Source organism: Gobio gobio, assembly GCF_949357685.1.
Source record: "Gobio gobio genome assembly, chromosome: 2".
Lineage (NCBI taxonomy): Eukaryota > Metazoa > Chordata > Actinopteri > Cypriniformes > Gobionidae > Gobio > Gobio gobio.
The window spans coordinates 53,762,023-53,786,438 of record NC_137098.1 but is presented as its reverse complement, the minus strand read 5'-3'; the positions used below and the strand labels follow the sequence as shown (position 1 = coordinate 53,786,438).

The following is a 24,416-nucleotide window of genomic DNA, read 5'->3' as shown; positions in this document are numbered from 1 at the left end:
ATGACTAACTTGAAAGACTAGTCTTGGCAGTTTATGCAACCGGCCCCAGGTATTCACCTTACTCACTTATGAACCAGCAGCTGCATCATACCATCAGAAGAGCATCAGTATCATGCGTTAGCCTCTGTTTCTGCAGTATAGGCCACATCTAAGCCTGCACCAGTTCTTTTGTACTGAATGTTTTAAAAGAATGTTTGTAAAAGCTTGTATGGACAAGTTTTCAATCTTGTTTTAAGCTTTCATGATTCCAATGAATTCTTCCTCTCTGTGAGTCATATAGACTATGTAGCGCAATCGCTAAAAAGTATCTTAGATCGACAAATCCTACTTAAGCATGTGCCACGGAGGCTTTACAAAAGCACAAGCAGAATATCCAATTTATGTAAACACTTTCTGGCTGATTTTAATCTTGTATATCTCCAAAAAGGTTCTGCTATATTCGATTTACGAAAACATCAAAAAGTCACAGTCAATTAACGTCTTTAAGAAGTAGGATGCTATCTGCAGGATTTAAGTTTAATAGTACTTAGTTATTTGTTTTTTGAGGCAAAGCATTGCAACTTAAATCCCTCAGCAGCTACCGAAGACCTGTCATACCCCTCCTGGGAACTGAAAGAAACATAAATGGAAATACACAGAAAGAAAAGATTAAGAGAGAGAATCAAAGAGTGAAAGGAGACACGAGGAGCTCTATAAGCAACAAACGGATAAAGAACAGGAAGCGTGTGGCAAGACAACAAACACCGCATGATTTAGATGTAGCCAGTGAGATATAATATGACAAGCCGGACAACAAAACAATATGGCGAGACAATCTCATCGTGTTCCTAAAGAGAATCAGCGTGTGTAAACTGATAAATATTGCATGTCTGACATGTTAAACTCTTTCTTTATTCCGTTATGCTGGTGAGAGGCAAGCTGGATTGTATTGTCCCTTTGCAGGGCCCAGGTTTACTGGAGCTTGTCACAATTGTTATCTCCAGCCAGGCAGGAGGGTCTGGCTCTCACCCTGGGAGACGCTGGGATTCTGGGTTTCACTTTGAGAATGACTGTTGAAGCTGCTATTGTTTTAGCATGTACTGGATCATTGTTTTTCACTGCTGGCTCTTACATTATTCAGGTAGAAAGGATAGATATTGAGGGTGTGGTGGTCTTTGTGACAGAGCATGTTTGGCCAATGGTAGCCGGGGTGGCATGGTGCTCTGCTGATAAAGGATCATGCTTTCACTCTGAGGTTGGCTTTCCTGTTAGAGGATGGGATCTGCACAGTGATCAGCTGGAGAAAATAACACCTGGAACAGGTTTATTTTTTTTCCATCAATGAATAATGTCAGCTTGCCTGAGAAAGAAAGAAACAGACAGTGAGACAGAATGAGAATTGATCAGTAAACTGTAAAGGTAGTTGTCAGGGGTCAGGCAGGAAGAAGCCGCTTTAATGCACCGTGCAAGGACTGACACGTTACTGCTGTTGATTGATTGTCCACACTGCAAAAAAAGGATGTTGGGGCCGGTAAATATTGCTGAATAATTCAAACCAAAAGTTTTACCTATCATGATATAATATAATAAATTAATATAAAATAAAATAAGATAAAATAAGAAAGAAAAGACAGAAATTAATAATTCATCAAGGATGAAAACTGATCAAAAGTGACTGTAAAGACATTTATAATGTTACAAAAGATTTCTATTTCAAATAAATGCTGTTCTTTCTTTTCAAAAAAGAATCCTGAAATATGACGCACAAACTACGTGTGAAACTTATCCAATCTGGATTGGTGCAGCGTCACCTTATGACGTGTGCTGGCGTAAGGCGGAAGCTATAAAGGGAAGCCGGCAACACAACAGCATTAGCTTTCTGTCTTCAGCAAGCGCTCTATGTGACTTACACTCTTTTTTGGTTTTGTCGGTCCCTTGTGTGTAAACACTGATCAGGCATACCATTATGAAGTGAATAACACTGATTATCTCCTCATCACAACACCTGTTAGTGGGGGGGATATATTAGGTAGCAAGTGAACATTTTGTTCTCAAATTTTATGTGTTCGAAGCAGGAAAAATGGGCAAGCGTAAGGATTTGAGCGAGTTTGACAAGGGCCAAATTGTGATGGCTAGGCAACTGGGTCAGATCATCTCCAAAATTGCAGCTCTTGTGGAGTGTTCCCGGTCTGCTGTGGTCAGTATCTATCAAAAGTGGTCCAAAGGAAGGAACAGTGGTGAACTGGCAACAGGGTCATGGGCGGCCAAGGCTCATTGATGCACGTGGGGAGCGAAGGCTGGCCCGTGTGGTCTGATCAAACAGACAAGCTACTGCTCAAAATGCTCAAGAGGTTAATGCTGGTTCTGACAGAAAGGTGTCAGAATACAGTGCATCACAGTTTGTTGCGTATGGGGCTGCTTAGCAGCAGACCAGTCAGGGTACCCATGCTGACCCCTGTCCACTGCCGAAAGCGGGCACATGAGCATCAGAATTGGACCACAGAGCAATGGAAGAAGGTGGCCTGGTCTGATGAATCACATTTTCTTTTACATCACGTGGATGGCCGGGTGTGTGTGTGTCGCTTACCTTGGGAACGCATGGCACCAGGATGCACTATGAGAAGATGACAAACCGGCAGAGGCAGTGTGATGCTTTGGGCAATGTTCTACGGGTCAGGACTGTTTTGGCAGCAAAAGGGGGGACCAACACAATATTAGGAAGGTGGTCATAATCATTGGTGTGTGTATATATATATATATATATATATATATATATATATATATATATATATATATATATATATATATATATATATATATATATATATATATATATATATATATATATCTCGATCGTGGGGCTCAAGGAGAATGGCTATGGGACAATACCCAAGTTTAAAGAGACACTGGCTGCTTTTCTTTCCTCTGATGCTGCGTCATCCCTTAAAGTCCTGATGCTACCCACTAAGCCTTGTCGTACGACTTCTTCGCTGGTGGGAAAGGCGTACATGGTGGCAGGGGGTATTCCAGAAAGCAGGTTAGGTGACATACCCGGGTATGTTTAAGAGTAAGCAGATAACCTCAATTTTCGGTTCCAAAAACAGAGGTAACTTTCAGGGTATGTAAGTAGCCATAGCAACTCACTCTCTGAACATAACCTGCTCCAGTGTGTGTTTTATATAATTAATATAGTTATTAATATAACCAAATTAGTTTCAGTTATATAATATACAATATTATATAATAATTCTAAAGAATTAGAATAAAAAATAAATTCAAAATAAGTTTAAATGTTAATTCAATTCAAGTTTATTTTTTTGTCATTTCACACATGGATCTGCATTCAATTAATTAGCATCAAACAAACAATATAATCCTTTTTCTCAGTGAATAAAGATTACTTATTAAACAAAGACATTGAAAAAATGATTGCATTATCACTAAAATAGGTGGCGATGTGCACTTAGTAGGTTATGTAACTCGCCATTAAACAAAAGAAGAAGAGTAAGTAGAATGGTAAATCATTGATTCATCGCTCAGTTGAGAATGTCTTGTAAGTTAACCGGGAACATACTTTGAGTTGTCGGAACCAGCATACCTCGAGTAAGCAAGGTTCGGGTTAATCAACCGAGAGTCCTTGCTTTCTGGAATTCCCACCAGGTCAGGCTCGGTGCTCGTTAACAAATGATGGATATCTTACAAACTTACCAGACTGACCTGCTCAGGGACCTGGACGAGGTAGAAGGTGTGGGTCCTGACGCTATTAATGAGCTGTGTTGGGCCATTTATTTATCTCTCCATTCCAAAAAGGAGATGGCCCACACCATTGTCTGCTCCATGGCAGCTATGGTGGCTATGGATGAACATCTATGGTTGAACCTCTCGGGTATCAAGTAGAAGGACAAGGCTTTCCTCCTTGATGCCCTGCTGTCGCCCCCCTGGCTTTTTAAGTCGAGAGGTTTCAAGAAGCAAAGAAACAGACAGCAGCATTCCAGAGGTTCATACCTCGCCGTTATTGGTCCCATGGGGATGCTGGGGCAGCCCCAGTCATATACGTCAACAAAAGGAGATTGTTGCATCTCAAGCAACGAACCTGGGGGTCATAGCAGCACTCTCACCCGAAGCCTAAACAGGAGAAGACGTAACTGAGGAAAGTCAAGAAGGCTTCGGTAATGCCGGTCCTGACGCAATGTGCAGGCCTCCCATCAGAGAGCAATTTACATCTAGTCTACACCTAGGCGATTCTGCTAGAATTAACCAGAATCAAGCTAGGCCAGCTCATCACTTTGAAACAGTTTCAGAGACTGTTAGGGCTCTTGGCAGCTGAATCCAACCTAATGCCTTTTGGCATAATACCTTAATACCTTTCACAGTAAAAATACTGTGCCATTGACTTCAGACCAGGTTTTTGTTGCTTAATGGCACAGTTGTTTTCAGTTGCCTCAAAATAGCAACGCGCCAACAATGCGCCTGAACACACCTCGTTTTCAGACCAGCATGCCCATGGGCGAACAGATGGGCACTTGGAAGTGCAGAAGTGCATTTGCTATTTAAACAATGTGGCGCTGGATGTGAAAATGATGTGTGTGTCGGGCTGAAACTAGCAAAAAAACACTTTTCACGCATTATGCCAGGGGTATACTAGGGCCCATTGTCTTGCAAAGTCAAAAATGGCTTTAACGTTTTTGCTTGGTTTGATATCAGTTTTTACATTCAATTAAAAAAAAAGAAACAGCTCCTGCAGCACTGCTATTTCTCAGTCTATTATTCATTTTGCACAGCTGGAACAAATTCTCTCATTGCCTAAGTAATTCACCTGATTTCCAAAACGAATCTGTTAGGAAAACACAGCCTTATCATGTACATGTGTGCTATGCACATGGATTCAGCTACCTGAAATCAGGACAGACAACAAAGCAAACTCAGTTCATGCTCCATAAACATGTTTGCCCTTTTCTTTGTGTCCAGGATAGGAAAAAGGTGGCATTTGGTGTCTGCTCTGAATAAGCCCCCGTGTCATCAGATTTAATAGTACATGCTGTTTAATCTCATTTTATCTCCTTGCACTAGGGAATCTGTCCTAGGGGTGTCTGCAGAGGATTTCGCTATTTACATGTCTTCTTCTTTTTCTCTCTTTCTTTTCCCTCTTACTCTCCTATCTCTCTCCAAGCACTCTCCCATTTCCATTCTACAGGAAGTGCAATTGGTCCTTAGTGGCTGGAAGAACTGGCGATTCACGGACAGAACCAACATCTGCCCAAGAAACCTGTATGCAGAAGGTTATGTTTGTTTCTTTCTCTCTCTCGCTCCGATACATTTAATGTGTTTGGCCCTCTGTCTCTTTATTCCATTATTTTGCCTTCAGAAGAGAAACTAGGACACTCTCTTCTCTATGAATTCTGTTGTGGACGATTTGAGATAATGTAGTGACCCATTCAAACGTGAGAGACAAAAAAATCTGTGTTTACCTCAGCGAGGCCAGAGTTCTTCCTAGGGCATTATGCAAGTTAAACAGGGTTAGTGCAAATCAGGTATTTCCAATCTAATTCTGGGATTTCAAATCTGTTCCACACACATAAAGAATGACTTATGCAAGTTTCCTTCTTTGAGTTAAGGACATTGTAATGTATCACTCTATAGAGATTAAACAGGATGGTTTACCCATTGGTGCCCCACATAATATACTATAATCCGCAGTCTGAGAGCGGATTACTTAGACTGGACTGGTGGCTGAACTGGAAGAAGTGTGGAATCCTTATTTTGAATGTACTAGGTCAAGGTGTTGCTGAAGCTCAGCCTTTTCATAGAAGGCTTTCATTAAAAAAGTATGAGAGCTTTTCTCAGATTATTCAATAGGGGTGAAACAATACATACAATCACAATATATCACAATACAAAAATGCAACAATATGTATCGGCGATAGTTCACCCAAAAATGAAAAGGTAGGCTTTTATTTACATATAAACAATGATTAATGCACATAGAAAGAGTGCATCAAAAAAGGTAAACCAGGAAGTTCACACATTTGATCTTATATGTTTATGAATTATTATAATTAATACATTTATTAAAATATATTATTTAATAAAATACAATATTTTAAACATTTCCAAATGTATGTAGTCAGAGACGAGCATATTTGTGTAACAATTCTGTTTTTGAATCATGAATATATATCGATTCTGGTTAATGAACAGTACTTTTTGTTAACGGTTTATCCCTTAGAATTAATAATTAAAAAAAACTTGCTATTTTAATTTTGCCTTTCTTTAAAGTATCGTGAGACTGTTGTATCATATGTCGAACCGAATCGTGACATGAGGGTATTGTTACACCGCTATTATTCAATGTTCTATCTGCATTAATATCAGACAATTGTGTTTAAATGCAATTTGTAAGTTAAGTGCAATAAATAATTCCATTCCAGTTCATCCTCTATAAGCCAGAGAAGCTGATTTGCCTTTTGATGCAATCCCTACCCACACACACACACACACACACACACACACACACACACACACACACACACACACACACACACACACACACACACGCACACACACATAAACACACAAGAGTCCTCACTGCGGCTGGGAGAACAGATCGATCAGTCAAGCTCTCAGATGTTTGGCTCTAGAGAGCCTTGCTTTCAAACCTCTTACGTTCAGACCTCTGGAGTCCAGCAGAAGCAATGGGCTCTGTCAGAGATTGTCAGAGACTTATTTAGAAACTTCACTTGTAGAATATTTCCTGGTAGGCAACAGAATTTTTTTTTTGTTTGGTGTCGTACCCTTGATTCATATGAAAAGTATGCTGGTTTTCCTGTGAAGTTTGCCTCTAGTCTAACCAACTTCATGGAAACACTTGTACAAATTTCCAGCTTAATGTCATGACACATTTGTCAGGCAAATGTCACGACATGTCAAATTCCAAAACCACATTGGTATGAGAAAGAGGGTATGTGTTATTTGTATTAATGGGCTTTTTGCCTTTTAAAAGGAAAAGTGTACATGCAGACTGACAGGAAATTGGGGAGAGAGGGAGAGCTTGTGCTTTTGTTTGTTTGTTTGTTTAGTCATAGTTTTTATCTTTTGATGAAAATATTCTTTATAAATTTATTCAGTTCAATTCAATTCTGATAAAAATTTAAATTGTGTTAAAATTTAGTTAATTGACAGCGTATATGCTATTAATCCTATAATGAAGAAGCTGGCGAATGACTGACATCTCTCTCTTTTCAAACAGATTACATAAACAGAGAATATTTGTTTTCGATTTGATTTACATTATTAAAAACCTGACATTTCAGCGTTTTTTTAAACATGTCTCATAATAATAATAATAATAATTTGTTACATTTATATAGCGTTTTTCTAGACACTCAAAGCGCTTTACATAGAAGGGGGGAATCTCCTCAACCACCACCAATGTGCAGCATCCACCTGGATGATGCGACGGCAGCCATATTGCGCCAGTACGCCCACCACACACCAGCTGATTGGTGGAGAGGAGACTGAGGGATGATACCAATCTTATATATATGGGGATGATTAGGAGGCCATGATGGACAGGGGCCAATGGGCAAATTTGGCCAGGATGCCGGGGTTACACCCCTACTCTTTATCGAAGGACATCCTGGGATTTTTAATGACCACAGAGAGTCAGGACCTCGGTTTAACGTCTCATCCGAAGGACGGTGCTTGTTACAGTATAGTGTCCCAATCACTATACTGGGGTGTTAGGACCCACACAGACCACAGGGTGAGCACCCCCTGCTGGCCTCACTAACACCTCTACTCATGTTTGTGTGACAAGTTTTCACCAAGTTACAGTTCATTTTCTGAAGAGAATCAGATTAGACTTCATTGACAGAGAGGCTGCAGATCACTCATCATGTTTGTTTTCTTTATTTAGCAAAAAGCACAACATTTAGTTTTTATTGTGAGCGTACACAAATAAAAGTAGAAATTTAACAGATTATAATGATTTATAACACTTTCTAGAATGATAAAAATTGACTCTCATTCTTGAGAATGAGAAATTGAGTCTCTTTGGCACTGATAAGAAAAAAATTGAGGAGGTCGCGCCGGCGTGATCTTTGACCTGTAGGGGTTAAGGTGGCTTCTCGAACAAGAAAAAATGTTGGAGCGGGACTTGATTTTACCCATTGGGAATTGATTGGATCGTTGGATTATTGTTGTTTGCTATTGCTGCAATCTCATTTGAGTGACAGGTTGTCAGAGAAGAGATGTCGCTGCAAGAGGGAGGGGGGAAGTTACAGTATATTTATTTAATGATTACGAGGGCACATTTAATTTAAAAAAATTATGTGCACGGAATAAATTATTTATAATAAATTCTACAATATTCCATAAAAAATAAGATCTGTCTATTTTGATTTCATGACTTTTCGTCAGTATGGGGATCAATTGACAGAAATGCAATATAATATACTTAACCATGTAGGGCTGTCAATAGATACATTTTAAAAAAAATAATTACATTTAATTAATCGCACACTTATCATGAAATTAATCATACGCCATTTATCTCATTAAACACATTCCTTTTGTCATACTTTGCTATATCGAAAGTAAACAATCAGATTGAAGGGTGATTCTCACTGTATTTTCTGCAAGCTTCAAGGATCATTGGAGACTACAAAATGACACCAACTAACCAAATATAAGGAGTCCATATAATTCTGTTATATAATACATTTATACACACCTTAGCACCCATGAAAAAAAAAAACATTACATAGAAAACTTTACAGAATTCACAGTGTACAGAGCAACAACAACGAGATTGTTTTCATTTTAGACGTTAAGCTGTGATACCGAACAGGACCACACGGAGACGACAAAAAAACTCCTAAATAAACCGCTTTAATAGCATAAACCGATTACTAATCACAACAACGTACACATGACAAATCAAACATTATCCTTCCTGAGTGTGTGTGGAAACAACGCTAATGTACTGAAATGTGTCTGTACATGAATGCAGCGTGCGATCAGTGATCGAGAGAGCGCACACACATGGTTTGTTGTTTGTGCATCAGACACTCAAGCTCGTGTTTTAAAGCAAAGCACACTGGAATGAACAATTCACTAAAAACGCAATGTGCTATTCTCTCTGATATGTGTGATGTGATCAGCCTGGCCTTCTTTACATTAGAGCTGTTTTGGACTGTTTGAATGAATTAAATTACTGGATCACAGAAAACTTTCCCAGAGTTTAACGGCTTTAAATGGCCTGATCACAAACAGAGAAGCAGAATCGGGTTAAAGAGTTAGAATGGAAATGTCCTCTTACCAGGGTTACAGGTGCTGTAGATGCTCAGTGTGATTGTGATAAACTCCCGACTTCTAACATCATCTAACTGTGTGACGAACATTACGTTTATGCTTCAAGTACTTCTGTAATTTATTTGCGTTGTGTTAAATTATTTTAAACTGTTAAGGACTTTAAATTAATCGCATTCATTAACGTTGACAGCACTATAACTATTTTCAGTGGTGTATAAGACCTTACATAATGAACCGTTATGTTTTTATTACCTTAGAATGAACCATTTCTATCTACATACACTGCGGGTCCCCTTACAGTGAAGTCACCATTTTGCACCGTCATGTTTCTACAGTAGCCCTAAACGGACAAACTCCTCTACAGAGCGCTAACTGCCCTCTGCTGATGACATCTTTGTCCTGTGTCGGCCACTCTATGTGCTTCAAAAGTGAGGGGTGAGTGGTGGGCGGTTGCAATTTGCAAACTAACCACTAGATCCCGCAAAAATTTACACAGTGCACCTTTAATGCTCATTAAGTACTCTTACACAGGCACGTGCAGAGGGGGGGGCTTTGGGTGCTCGAGCCCCTGCCCTTTTTCAAAATGAATCAAAAGTGCCCCTCTCAGACAAATATCAATGATAATATCGTGGTCAACAAAACTAAATGAATGTGATTATTATAACATGACAATGTATACAATAGTAACGAACGGCTCAAAAGTCGGACAATTTCTGTTGAGGCGTTGCCATAACGCGTTGCTATGGATCGTGTGCGTTTTGATTGACAGCTGATTTTCCTCTGTTCGGAAGCGGCTCTCGAGCCAAATATGGTCCTTTCAGAGAGTGTGTGGCCTTACGGGAAAAAAGTAAACCAATATTTTTTTTCATCCATAATCAAAGCTAATGTGTTGATTTAATTACAAATCTATATATTATATATTTCAAAGTATTACACAATTCACCAATGCCCGTTTGTCATGTATATACACCAACCAATCGTGATCTGGCAAAGCAAGTTCAAATTCCATTGGGCGATGTGAAACGGTAATTTTCTGTTCTTATTCATAAATCGGTTGAAAATTACATGGACAGACGAACTAACGTTTGTGGAACAATTTCCTGCGGTTTGTCTCATTTTATAAATTGCATCACTGACAAAATGGATTTTAACAGACAAAAAACAAATCCCTGCACAAAACCACAGCAGCAGCAGCAGCAAACGTCTCATTAATGGTAAGTGTTAAATTCACTTGTATTTATGTATATTGATACACCGTTTACCATTTCATGAAACTATCAAAGTTAACAAAAACCAAGTGCCACCGGCATACAGGCCTATTATGTGAAGATACGTGAAAGGACTTTATTATATTACCATTTTTGAATATTATGCAGCATTATGAAAGTATCTTATGTTCATCAAGCCTGCATTTATTTGATAAAAACAGCAATATTGTGAAATATTATTAAAATAATGTTTTTCTATTTTAAAATAATTTAAAATATAATTTATTCCTGTGATCACAGCTGTATTTTCAGCATCATTACTCCACTCTTCAGTGTCACATGATCATTCAGAAATCATTCTAATATGAGGATTTAATGTCAATGATTGAAACTGTGATACTATTTTCAAGATTCTTTGATTAATAAAAAGAACATAATGTAATAAAATTTCACAATATTAGGCTACTGTTTTTTTCTGTATTTTTGATTAAATAAATGCAGGCTTGATGAGCATAAGGATATATATATATATATATATATATATATATATATATATATATATATATATATATATATATATATATATATATATATATATATATATATATATATATATATATATATATATATATATATTATATATATTTACATATTGCCCCTTTTTTACATTTGAGCCCCTGCCCCTGAAGAACTCTCTGCACGGCCCTGCTCTTACATGTTACTTGCCCCTCACACCATGCCATGGATCAGACCTTACAGTGTTTGGAGGCTTTTCTGAGATCTTTTTTTAATCTCTTGAGATATTTGTATGTGAGGCAGCTTGGTGGTTATGGCAGGGGGGATTTGCATTGTAACTAATAATATCACTCTTTCTCTCTCTCTTTTGCATATGAGCAGCAGTGGCGGAGCCAGAATATTTTCATAGGGGTGGTCAGGCAGGGGCCAGCAACTATCGGTGGCACAGAAATCTTAATTGTTTTAACATAAAACTTACTAAGAAGTACTGATTATGAAGTAGCCTACAACACAACTGAATACAATTAATTTGTACTTAATTGTAATTGATATAGTGGTGGATTAGATCAAGTAATATGAGTGAATTTGACATTCACTTCCAGGCATTTCCCCAACTAGAATTAGAGCTAGAATTTAGTTCACTTTGCCGTTTCTTTATTCTTTATAAAAATAATATAATTGGTTCCCCCCCAATGTTCAAGACATGGTTACGGCCTTGCCTCCAGTCAGTGGCGGCTCGCCAGTTGAGGCAAGGGACGCACAGTCTATCCAAAATTTTGAGGTGAAAATGGGAGAAGGATAATTTAATGTTAATAAAATTCCCAGTTAGTCATTTCAAGTCTCAGAATGTATATTTATTGTTTGTAATTTCACCTATGTAACCACCGCGCTCTTCCTCGAATGTGCCGAATCTGTGAAACGCGAGTCTGAGGAGATTAAGAAGGGGAGGGAGAGGCAAATCCATAGCCGGAGACTTGTGCCTCCGTTGGTAAAAACAAAACAAAAAAGCCAATCACCATCAAGTATTTCACTTTCAGTGTTGAGAAAAGCAACATGCTTCCATTAAACTACCATTTGAACAACAGCTACAAATTACTAAGCTAAGATATAGGCTATAGCAATCAGCTTCACTAAACGGCTGAGCATGCTATTTTAACACGGAAATTTAAAAGACTTCTAAAAGATTTTTGCTTCAAGTGATAGTCTAGGTGAGTGAAATGATATGTATATTGTTATGAGGTATACGTGTTGTTTTCTGTAAATGTTCTAAAACCAAAATAATCAATTTTAAAGCGATTGCTTAATTTTTGTGTGCCTCTACTTTAAAACCCACCCTCCGCCACTGCCTGCAGGTATATAAATAGAAAAGGAGTTTGGTTCTCATCACCCCCATAAGCTTGGTCTCCATTATTGTGTATAATAAATTAACTCAACAATTCTGAGTTAGACTGTAAGGTCTGTTTCAAAAATGTAAAAAGGAAAAAATGTTATGCACACATACACTTTACAAACTAATGCAAAATGTGTGCCTATTTTCTATTACAAATGCACAGTGCACACATTTTTGTACATTAAATTACAGATGAAAAACTACATATCAATTTGAGCCTAATTCTGTGATTTCACATATCCGTATATTTGAATCTGAACATTTGAGAGACGTACTTAAATGTGATGCATATGTAACAAATACATACATGCATGCAAAGTTTTGACTCTGCTTTAATCACCTCCATGATTAATCGTGTTGTATTAACTGTTCCACTGTCTTGTATATCTATCAATCACCATTCACTGTTTATTTACTGAAGCTCCCTCTGCACCCGTACCTTTTCAGCACTCATTTAACTTGCGCCTGGCAAATTGAAGTGTGCGCCTGAATGTCTCCCATGTCATAAAGAGACGGTTCTATGTCTAAATAAATGCAATTCTAGTCAAGAAAAAAGAAACAGAAACGACAATTGTGAGTGGAGTGGCCAAAGGGGTGGCCAAGCTTAGGTCAATGGTCACAGCTAACCTCCTAGCTCCGCCCTTGATGAGCAGACAAATGCCTCTCTTTATATTTTGCCTGCCAATTACAAAGCCTCAAACATGCCCTAAGAAGCCTCTCAGCACAAATCATTGCATATCGTTGAAGCCGTGACAACAGATCATTGAGGAGACCCATTAAATGGGGTGTCACTTGGGTCTGCATGCTTCGCCTGTTGTGGTTTATTCAGTTGTGCGTGAAGAAGGGGTTAGGGATCAGTCAGTGGGACTTGTGCAGTGAGGAAGAATCTTGACCCTTAGGGCTCAGTCTTGGCTGCCTGGTAAAGGCTGTTCCAGAATCAGCTCTGCTAACCTGACTCTGAACATTTAATCATTAGAGGAATGACTGTAAAATTGAGTCCAGATCCATTTTTTTAAGAGGAGCTTTACGTGAACAGTCAGCCCTGGTCTGATTCAGATTCCAAATGCAATCCTCAATGCATGACTGCTCTGCTCTGATGGCTGAGCATGAAACAAGTCCGGGGTTTTATATGGAAAATAGAGCACTGTTAATAAAGAAATGCCGGCACTGTGTTTGCACTGAGTCTTGAAAAAACATGCCGATTAACGCAGCGACTAAAGAATATACATGCCGTGTCCCCAGGTGACGTGATTGGATGTCATTCTGAGGTGCACATCTAATTGAAACAACATCATTTGTTACGCTGAGCTGATGCAAAATAAGGATAATGCATGGCAGAAAATGGTGCTCAATTACTTGTCATCTCTTTTCTAGGACAGCCTGGTTTTGACAGCTTCTGCTTTCTTCTCTTACATAAACCAATTGCTCGCTTCTTGTATAGTTGTGCAATAATTTGGGCTGAGAAATATCATAGTATGGACGATCATTCAAGCTGTTCTTTTCTTGTCTTTGAATGGGTAGTTCCCCTACAATTAAAATTCTGTCACCGTCATGACTTTCCAAAACTTTTGTAATTTAAAAAAAATGTTTTTGTAATTGCCTGAACTTATTCAATATAAAAAAAACATTCTGTAGTATTTAATTTACCATATAATCTTTTTTATCAGTGTATTATCAAATATCTGACCAATTATCAGCACAATATGACTAAAGGTTTATTTAATTGTGAATTTATAGTGCGCAAATCACAGTATACTGTGCAGGCATTCAGTAAGATTTGCTCCAAGATTTGTGCAAGCCGTTCCTATCGCGACGCCAATGATAAAATGTGCAACACATTTGAATTCTATTTAGAATTTACATTTCTAACACTATAGAAAAGTCAAACAATCTAAAATCTTAAATAGCCACATAAACTAAAAAGATTAACAAAAAGAACGGGAAAACATAATCTTGCACCAAAGTAAATTTGACAGATTTTTAAACTACTCATGACCACCCATTCTAGAATGTATCACATTTTATTGTATTTATTGTGTTACATTTTGACTGACTTGTAATGAAATACACTATATTGCCAAAAGGATTGGGACAACCCTCCAAATAATTGAATTCAGGTGTTCCAATCACTTCCATGGCCACAGGTGTATAAACGGTCAACTGTTGGTGGTATTATAACAAAGTGGAAACAATTGGGAACAACAGCAACTCAGCCACGAAGTGGTAGGCCACGTAAAATCACAGAGCGGGGTCAGCACATGCTGAGGCGCACAGTGTGCAGAAGTCGGCAACTTTCTGCAGAGTCAATAGCTCCAGACCTCTAAACTTTGTGTGGCCTTCAGATTAGCTCAAGAACAGTGTATAGAGAGCTTCATATAATGGGTTTCCATGGCCGAGCAGCTGCATCCAAGCCTTACATCACCAAGTGCAATGCAAAGCGTAGGATGCAGTGGTGCAAAGCACGTCACCACTGGACTGAAGTGATGTGATGAATCATGCTTCTCTGTCTCGCAATCCGATGGACGAGTCTGGGTTTAGCGGTTGCCAGGAGAATGGCGACTTGCCTGTACATGGTGGTGGAGGGTGGATTATGGTGTGGGGTTGTTTTTCAGGGGTTGGGCTTGGCCCCTTAGTTCCAGTGAAAAAATAAATCTTAATGCTTCAGCATACCAAGACATTTTGGACAATTTCATGCTTCCTGTTCCAACATGACTGCGCACCAGTGCACAAAGCAAGGTCCATAAAGACATGGATGAGCGAGTTTGGTGTGAAGAACCTTGACTGACCTCAACCCAATAGAACACCTTTGGGTTGGCCTTGTTGTGCAACATCAGTGCCTGACCACACAAATGCACTTCTAGAAGAGAAAACACACTCCTAAACCTTGTAGAAAGCCTTCCCATTAGAGTTGAAGCTGTTTAACTGCAAAGGGTTGGCCAACTCCACATTAAACCCTGCGGATTAGTCATTAAAGTTCATGTGGATGTAAAGGCAGATGTCCCAAAACTTTTGGCAATATAGTGTATATTTTTCACTATAGGTTATATCACAACTGTGGCATGTTGTAGCTATAGTTTCTAAATGTGTAGGTTGTTATTTTTCATAACAAATGCTATAGATCAATAAAAATAAAAATAAAACTCAACATTGGCCTAATGATGAGCCATCAATGGTCTCACCTGTAATTTTAATAGGGCAAGTAAATGTTAGAATCAAACGCTTTAAAGGCTGGACCTTCTTGAATGACCAAAAAAACAGTTTGTGTAAAATGTGTTCCCTTTCAGTCAGTCACTCCACGAGAGTTGGGGACTGACGGAATGGGGGTTTTGCTTAGAAGCCTATCACCTTCAAGTTCTACAAAACGAGCCAATGGCAAAACAATGCCATTTGTCTGTGGAATTTGCATAGCAAACTTTATGGGTATATAAGAGCCGTGCATGCAATATCGCATTATGTTTCTGCTTCGGAGCCAAGTGTTCACTTGCCTTCCAAACTTTCTCTAAAAAAAACAAGCGACTCTCCAGTCTGTCGTGTGATGCTGCTTTCCAGTAAGTTCCACATTCCTGTCTGATCTGTCCAATGATCTGGCACAGCATGTGTGTGCTCCCTGGGCGCCTCGGCATTCTGCAGAGTTTTTCTCCTCTTCTAAAATAGCTACACGTGGCACGTCTTTTTCAAGATTTCTTCCGTTCTTCCCCGAAGTGCATGAGGAGGTTTCGAAATCGTAGAAGTTCCCATTAACTTCCCGCGATCACTCAACGGCCTCCTCCGCCTTCGCTGCTCTCAATGGCGCAACGGCCAAAGGGTACACTGGGGTCCCCCCGGTGGAACGCACTGTAGTGATGCAGTTATGCCCTCAGAGCGCTTTCACCTGGCATGGTGACCCAAAGCACCCATCCAATGCTGTAGGTTTACATCTACTCTGGTGGTGAAGACCTACAGAGCTGCGAGCCAGACCACGTCCGCCTGCATGCTTTGGCCTTCTTGCAGGTTCATCAGGCCGAGGTGCTCAGAAGCATGCACGAAGGCAGTGCTGACCCTGCATTAATGCAGGAGCTGTGCACAGCAACCGACCTTGCCCTACAGGCGACGAAGGTTACTGCACGCTCTCTCGTCATGTGATGTCCACTTGTGTGGTCCAGGGACGCCATTTATGGCTCAACCTGCCAGATATGCGGGAGGCTGAGCAGACTAAGTTCCTCAACTCCCCTATCTCTCAGAATGGGCTCTTTGGCGGGGTGGTCGAGGACTTCGCCCAACAGTTCTCGGCTGCACAGAAGCAGACTGAGGCGATAAAACATATTCTGCCCCGGTGGCCAGCTGCTGCCTCCACCCAGCTGCTGGCTCAGAAGCCTCAGCCTCAAGACCACAGCGCCAAGGGCATGTCAATTGCCTTGAGTTGCTGGCCGAATGTCTCCTTCCACCCTGAAGGTTTATGTGGCTAGAATCTCTGCGCACCACAACCTTGTGGATTCAAAAAAGGTAGGACAGCATGACCTGGTTATCAGGTTTCTTTGAGGAGCGAGGAGATTAAATCCACCTCGCCCTCTACAGGTGCCCTCTTGGGACCTCACAGTGGTTCTATCTGGCCTGCAGATAGAGAGCTCCCTTTGAGCCACTGCAGTCTGTTGAGCTTAAGTTCATCTCTATGTAGGCGGCGCTCTTGATTGCTTTGGCCTCCATCAAGAGGGTAGGGGACCTGCAGGTTATGTGATCCTGAGACCTCGGCCTGGATATGTGCCCAAGGTTCCCACCACTTCTTTTTTAGAGATCAGGTGGTGAACCTGCAAGCACTGTCCCTGGAGGAGGCAGACCCAGCCTTATGCTATGTCCAGTACGTGCTCTCTGCACGGTGTTTCAGAACCCCTGACCAGCTCTTTGTCTGTTACGGAGGGCAGCAGGAAGGGAAGGCTCTCTCCAAGCAGAGGTTCTCTCACTGGATAGTGGACACCATTGTCCTGGCTTACCAGGTTAAGGGCCTGCCATGCCCTCTAGGGGTGATGACATACTCCACCAGGCTTCCTCTTGGGCTCTAGCGGATAGCGCCTCGCTAGCAGACATCTGCAGAGCTGCATGCTGGGTGACACCTAACACATTCGCGAGATTCTACAATCTCCATGTAGAGCCAGTGTCCTCTCGTGTACTCGCTCCCAGTGGCCAATTAATAGGACCGGCTCAGTGTCATTGCTTTCTGCACCATTCTACTCCACAGACTGGATACGTGCAATATTTTACTTTTTTTCCTCCAGCACTGTTGATGCCGACACTGTTGATGCCCTCTGGGCAACCCCCACGTGTATTTCCACGGTAAGTCTTCTCCGAGCACGTGTCTTCCCTTGTCAAGACACCTTGCCACCCCTAGGGTTGAAACATTCCACCCTGTGGACTGGATAACCTCAGAGTGTTCCATATGCATCCCATTCTCGGATCATATGTGTATTCTTAAGTCTTCCTTGCAGGCAGGCATTGTGTTGCATATTTCTACGTGGGATATGCTTCCCAGTGTACCTTCGTATTCGGCATTGAGCCTAGCCATTCGTTCGTGCTAGTCTCATGGCAGGGAGCTCAGGTTAGCGCAGGACGCTGGAAGACAGCCGTTGTGGCAAGATTAGTTGGGACCCCATTCCATCAGTCACTTACGTAACTTGGAGTGACTGACTGAAAGGGAACGTCTCGGTTGCATATGTAAACCTCGTTCCCTGAAGGAGGGAACGGAGACGTTACGTCCCCGTGCCACAACTGCTGTACTGCTGGTATGGCCGGGGCGCTCAGCCTCGGCTCCTCAGCAGGTAACATAATGCGAGATTGCATGCGTGGCTCCATATATACCCACGCTGGTGGGCGGAGTTCGCTATGCAAATTCCGCAAACGCATGGCATTGTTTTGCCATTGGCTCATTTTGTATAACTCGAAGGTGATAGGCTTCTAAGCAAAACCCCCATTCCGTCAGTCACTGACATAATGTCTCTGTTCCCTCCTTACATACATAACCGAGACGTTCTGTTCTAACGATGGCTGAAAATCCTGCCATCAGATATTCCAAGAGATTACATAGCCAAAATCATCAAGAGCCTCAGTTAAGGCGTAGAAAACAAACAATTTTGGTATAAGAAAATGTTAAATAAAGTTAAGTAGAAAATAAGTAAAAGGTTCCAGTTGCTTAAATAATATAAAATACATTATTTATCCTACAGTATGTATTTAAGTAATTGTTCACTAATTGTAAAATTTATTGTAGTTATGTTATCAGCCAAATTTAGCTTGTGCGGATAATAGGTATATACCACAAAATACCATTTTGCAAAAATGTATAAATAAATAAACAAACAAAAAAATAAATAAACCCCTGCTAAATGGTTCCCACTTCAACTCCCCCAGTGTTCAAACCAAACCTACGCCCTTAGATGATGATAGAATTAACATTTTTGGCTGAACTAACCCTTTAACGGTTATTGTGAGAACATGGCTTTTCATTATTTTGGCAGTGCTTTTGGTTATTTTTAGAATAAAGCCACTTGCCAGCCTCAGCTGTACACTGAACAAAGGTGTAATGTGTAATCACAGCATAAGGTGGGTTTTCAGTGGGGGGGTTTTTTCAGACCTTATTACAAGCCATTATCCCTCATCAATTTTAGGCCATCTTTACATTTCCTTGAGGTGAATGATGCAGTGCCTATTGTTTCTATAGCTGACTTCACGCACAAACTTTTCCCCACAGGGCTTAACATGTTTTTTGTTTAGGTCTGTCAGAGAAGCTCTATAGTACCATATATATATGACAGGAAGATGAGGAACCCAAGAGAAAAGGTTATAATCACTCACCCTTGCTTCTCTGTGTCTTTTTCTTCTACAAAGCCCTTAATGATAGGTGTGCATGCAGCAGGTGGGACATATGTGGGTCTGGGAGGTGGGAGTCCTCGTTTGACATTCTCCAGGCGTATCTTTCCTGAAAGTGTGGGAAATGTGCCTCAAATATCCCTCATCATTTTTGAGTAGTCTAATGATCCTGTCTTCTGGCAAAGAGGGAGGCCGGGTTACCTTTTAGCTATCTTGATTGCGCTTTGTGTATGTGTGTGTGGTCCAGGTATACCCTACGTTAGGAGGACAAAATGTCCCCACAAAGATCTAAAATACTTATCCTTGGGGAGATATTTTTTGTCCCTATGAGGAAAGCGGCTTATAAATCAGACTAAATTATGTTTTTCGTTTTTTTTTATCCATCTGTGATGGGTAGGTTTAGGGGATAGAATATACAGTTTGTACAGTATAAAAATCATTTTGTGTATGGAAAGTCCCCATAAAACATGAAAACGTGTGTGTGTGTTCAATGTTTTGGTATCCTGGTGGGGACTTCAGCCTGAATGCACAGACTCATGGGGACTTGTGTCACCAACAAGCTTATAAATCATACAGAATTAGTTTTTTTGAAAATGTAAAAATGCAGAACGTTTTCTGTGATGGGTAGGTTTAGGGGTAGGGTGGGATAGAATATACAGTTTTTACAGTATAAAAACCATTACGTCTATTGAGAAAGAATCCCCACAAAGATATCGAACCAGACGTGTGTGTATGTGTTTTGGGAGATGTTCCTGTGAAGCCCATTAGACTTGCCGGCGGCCTGGGTGAGAGAAGGGAAAATTTCTTTCCTCCAGGGGTCTGCACTCATCACCTCGCAAAAAAGGCCACTTAGACAGATGCTAATGCACATAGGAGACACTGATGGAGGGCGGTACTCAGAACGGAACTAAAGGTAGGATGCTCTTTTTTTTGTTCTTTTAAGGATTATATATTTTTTTCCCACTAAACTTCCCGGACCATTATATGATCCATTTTAGTTCTCTCTAACCCCAGTAATGAGTGTTGGCTTTTATGATTATACTTGAGACATTTGAGTTGGATCTGAATGACCTTTCAAATATCACAATCTTCATTCATATCATAGACCGGCTATTTTATTGTCCTGCTCCTCTTGCCCTCCAACCCTCGTGGAGCTCAATTTGGCCTCTGTACATTCGGTCCATCTGTCCTAGCTTGGCTTTAGGGGAAAGCTCAGGTCCCCGCTGTTGTCACAAATGATATGTCAGAAGCACAACGAAGCCATTCGTAGGAACCATGCTGGGTCTGTATAATTTAACACGTAGCACTCAGCACTGGGCTGGTGCCAAAATGCTCAACTGCAGATCCCATCTAATCGTATTCTGCTCCACACAGCGCCATGCAGTCCTTCATAATTGCCTCTTTGAAAAGGTGTTTTGTTAGGTACGATTAGTCACACCCCATAAGAGAGCTGATGCTCCTGTCCTTATAGGATTGACGGCATTTGGGTTCTTGACTCTCATTAAACCTGTCAAGAAGTTTAGGTGATATATTTGCATTATTTATGTCAATTTAGCACCCCCCCCCCCCACCCAATATAGTATCGTCACTGAGAATAATATATATATATATATATATATATATATATATATATATATATGAAAAAAAAATGAAAATGCTTTGCATTTTCTTTTTCAGTCTCGCTTGATTGACAATTTTGCTTTAATAAACAAATGCCATCTGTTTATCAATAGATGTAAATCAGTTAAGGTGAGAGATTTAGTTGCGTTTTATTTTAAGATTTCACTGGACCGGAGAGCGTTTTGATGAGACACAGAGAAATGAAGTGTACATCTGTGAACAGCTGTGTGCGGGTAGTGCTCTGTGCAGAACACTGCCAGCTTGCCTATGAGCGTGTCTGCCACTGACTAAGAATAATACCTAATGTAACCATCACTAAAGTTTTGAAAATGAAAGGACTGGTAAGGGTTGATTCTAAGTGAAATAATCACAGATAGCTCACTGCAGCTGTTTGGGTTTAGCAAAGTGAAGAGAAATCACATAATCACAGATATTTAAGGATGTTGACAGCTTGGTTAATCACAGATTTTTAGGGAGGATTGCGATGAGACATATAAATAGGGTCTAGCAACACCTATGGCCCCACTCTACTTCAAATAGATAACAGTTATTATAATGTTGTTAATATATTACACAATATTACTGTTTCCACTGCATTTTGGTCAAATAAATGCATAAAAATTACATCTAAATAATTCCAATTTTGACTGGTTATGTGTGTGTGTGGTCCAGGTTATGAGGAAAAAATGTCCTCACAAAGATGGCAATATCCAAAATCCTTGTCCGTGTGGGGACATTTTTGGGCCCCATGAGGAAAACAGCTTATAAATCATGTAAAAATGCAGAAAGTTTTCTGAGATGGCTTGGTTTAGGGTTAAGGGATATAATATACAGTTTGTACCGTATACAAATCCTTATGTCTATGGAAAATCCCCATAAAGCATGAAAACACAACGTGTGTGTGTGCATGGATGTAGCCTACTTTGGATGTGTTATTTTTAAGTACACTGCAACCGTATGCACAAATATGTACTGTACATTGTAATAATTGTAAGACATGTATCCTGTATAGTAGTTAAAGACGCATTATGGAGAGTATTTTCTTGCACTTCTGGCTAATTGAACATCTGGTATTACCTTTTGGCACTGGATGTACACTGCCTGCACTATAACACGACTTTATTATGAAACGATCTCTGTGCATGACTGTTTCCTGGAAGGGGAGAAAAGTGCTCAGTCGACCACTAATTGCAGATTCAGAGTAATTAAACCGGACCGTCGAGTACTGCGAGATACGTTCCAGATAAACACTGGCTGGCCACCACCCTTGCTACCCGTGGCCGCGCGCCAGAGCGCAGCTGCATTAACAGACAGCCTGTGGATCCTCGCGCGTTGTTTGTTGTGCGGCTGGTTGCAGGCAGTGCGCGCGCGCGCGCTCTCTCTCTCTCGCCCTCGCTCTCTTTCTGCGCTTCAGTCTGAATGAGCACAATCCTCGTCCTGCCACGGGCTTGCGTTCTTGAGGAATTCGTCACCAATGAAAGTGAAAAGACTAAATAGGAGAAGAGAAACGCAAGAATGCCGGCAGGTCAGAGGAGACCGACGATTCCTTAATGGGTGAGTTAATCATAAATAACATTTATTCTCTTTTTACGTGCGAGAAAACACTGGTGTCTATTTATTTAATTCGTTTTAGATGGATGTGTATCTTTTTTCTCACTGCGAAATATCACGTATTCCTTTACTAACAAAAATGTATATTTTTTTTCTTTAAAAAAGTATTTTTAAAAAAGTCTGTTCGAAGTGCTCACAGTCACTTAAAACGAGTGTAAGTTGGGGAAGTGAATGAATTCTTAAACGTTTAAAGAATGTAGATGCGAGCCATTTCAAGTAATTGCACTATTTGGCTTCTCTTTGTTTGGCAATGATCCTGCGCGCAGGGCAACACATCTTGTAAATGCTTTAAAGGCTGATTTTATTGACGACACAGCTGGTGATTTTGCTATTATGTAGTTGGAGATGAACCTCATAGATTGTATTGAAATGCGCTGTGATGTGTAACAGAACTTTAGTGTTTTCTCTGCGCATCGCTCCACATCTATTACGCTTCTTATTAATCAAGTGATATAAACACATTAAGTCAAACATTTTTCATTAGATGGAGTCATGACCTTACGCGAGTCTTTCCTCAATTGTTCGCAATTGACTCACTGTCAAAGAGTGTAAAATGAATCATCTTCTAGTGGCATTTAAATGTGGCGTCTTTGCTCTAAGAAATCCAGTTATGTGTCATATTCAATGACATGTAGAGACAGGTTTATGAGCATGGGTCACGTTCATTGTAGTTGCTGAGGTATATTTGACTTAATCTAATTAAAATAGATGATTAATTGGTGATGTCAGTTTAATAAGTGGGATCTCTCTGAGACTAGCAGTGAATTTATTACTTCTGGTTTCGTGTGGTGACATTTTGCGACGGGATGTGTCCAGATTCCTTCAAGCTTCCTTCCCCGCTGGTTGGACTATGAGTAACGGGGACTTGGAGAGGCGCGCGCCCGCGTGAAAGAGTGAGGACGCGTACAGGTTCGAAAAGTGGACGCTGTAATAAGATGAAATGACGCAATACGGCTGACATCATCCGCGCGCAGAGGTGCATGCGTAATTGTGCCACATTTAGTGTCGTTACATTAAAAAAAACCATTATGTCTGCTTTTTGAGAATGAAAGTGAGTTAACTCCTGTTGTTTTATAGAAAGGTGTGTTAGTATTTTGATTCTGTTTTTAAGACATTTAATTATTTGGTGCTTCCATGAGGCATCTAAAATGAAATACTGTTTTAATCCACGGTTTCTTTGCCATGAGGTGATATGCAACCAATATGACCAATGGGTTCGTTTCACAGACTGTGGTGATAGTTTCTACAATTATTAGCGTTGTAAATCAAGCAACACTTTTTTGTTTTTTATTATTAAAAAGAAATAATAATAATGTACATTATATCAATATTACTTTGCCATTAAGTTACAAAAACTTGCTGTGAATGTTTCTAATACAATGGCGGATGGTATTTTGACATCTGACTACCGTAATCCATCTCTCTAAGTGTTTCTGTTTTGGAAAGTCGTGGAAATGCTATTGTGGATTATTTTTCTTTTACTATTGGAACAAGTGGAAATACAACAATCATATTTGCTTAGTCACCTGTTCACCACTACAGGCACGTGCAGAGGAGAGGGGGGGGGGGGGGGGCTTTGGGTGCTCGAGCCCCTGCCCTTTTTCAAAATGAATCAAAAGTGCCCCTCTCAGACAAATATCAATGATAATATCGTGGTCAATAAAACTAAATAAATGTGATTATTATAACATGACAATGTATACAATGGTAACGAACGGCTCAAAAGTCGGACAATTTCTGTTGAGGCGTTGCCGTAACGCGTTGCTATGGGTCGCGTGCGTTTTAATCAAGCGGCAACCTCCCGCAGTTTCTCTTGAAGCCAATACGGAAGTGCCTCAAACTGCAATTCATCGACTGGCCGCTAGGGACAGGATCCAGAAGGGAGCAGAATCTCATTGAGCCCCATGTTAAAATGGTCAAATTTAGAGCAGAATAAAACATGT

At 40.3% G+C, this 24,416-nt stretch overlaps 1 protein-coding gene across 1 annotated transcript in view; it reads left to right on the top strand.

Moving 5' to 3' along the window:
- The first annotated feature begins 22,274 nt into the window (after positions 1-22,274).
- Positions 22,275-24,416, top strand: part of htr2cl1 (5-hydroxytryptamine (serotonin) receptor 2C, G protein-coupled-like 1) — a 122,752-nt gene continuing 120,610 nt past the window's right edge. Inside the window, exon 1 of the mRNA XM_079803890.1 lies at positions 22,275-22,416. The gene's annotated coding sequence lies outside the window, so the exon portion shown is untranslated. The remainder of the gene's footprint in view (positions 22,417-24,416) is intronic.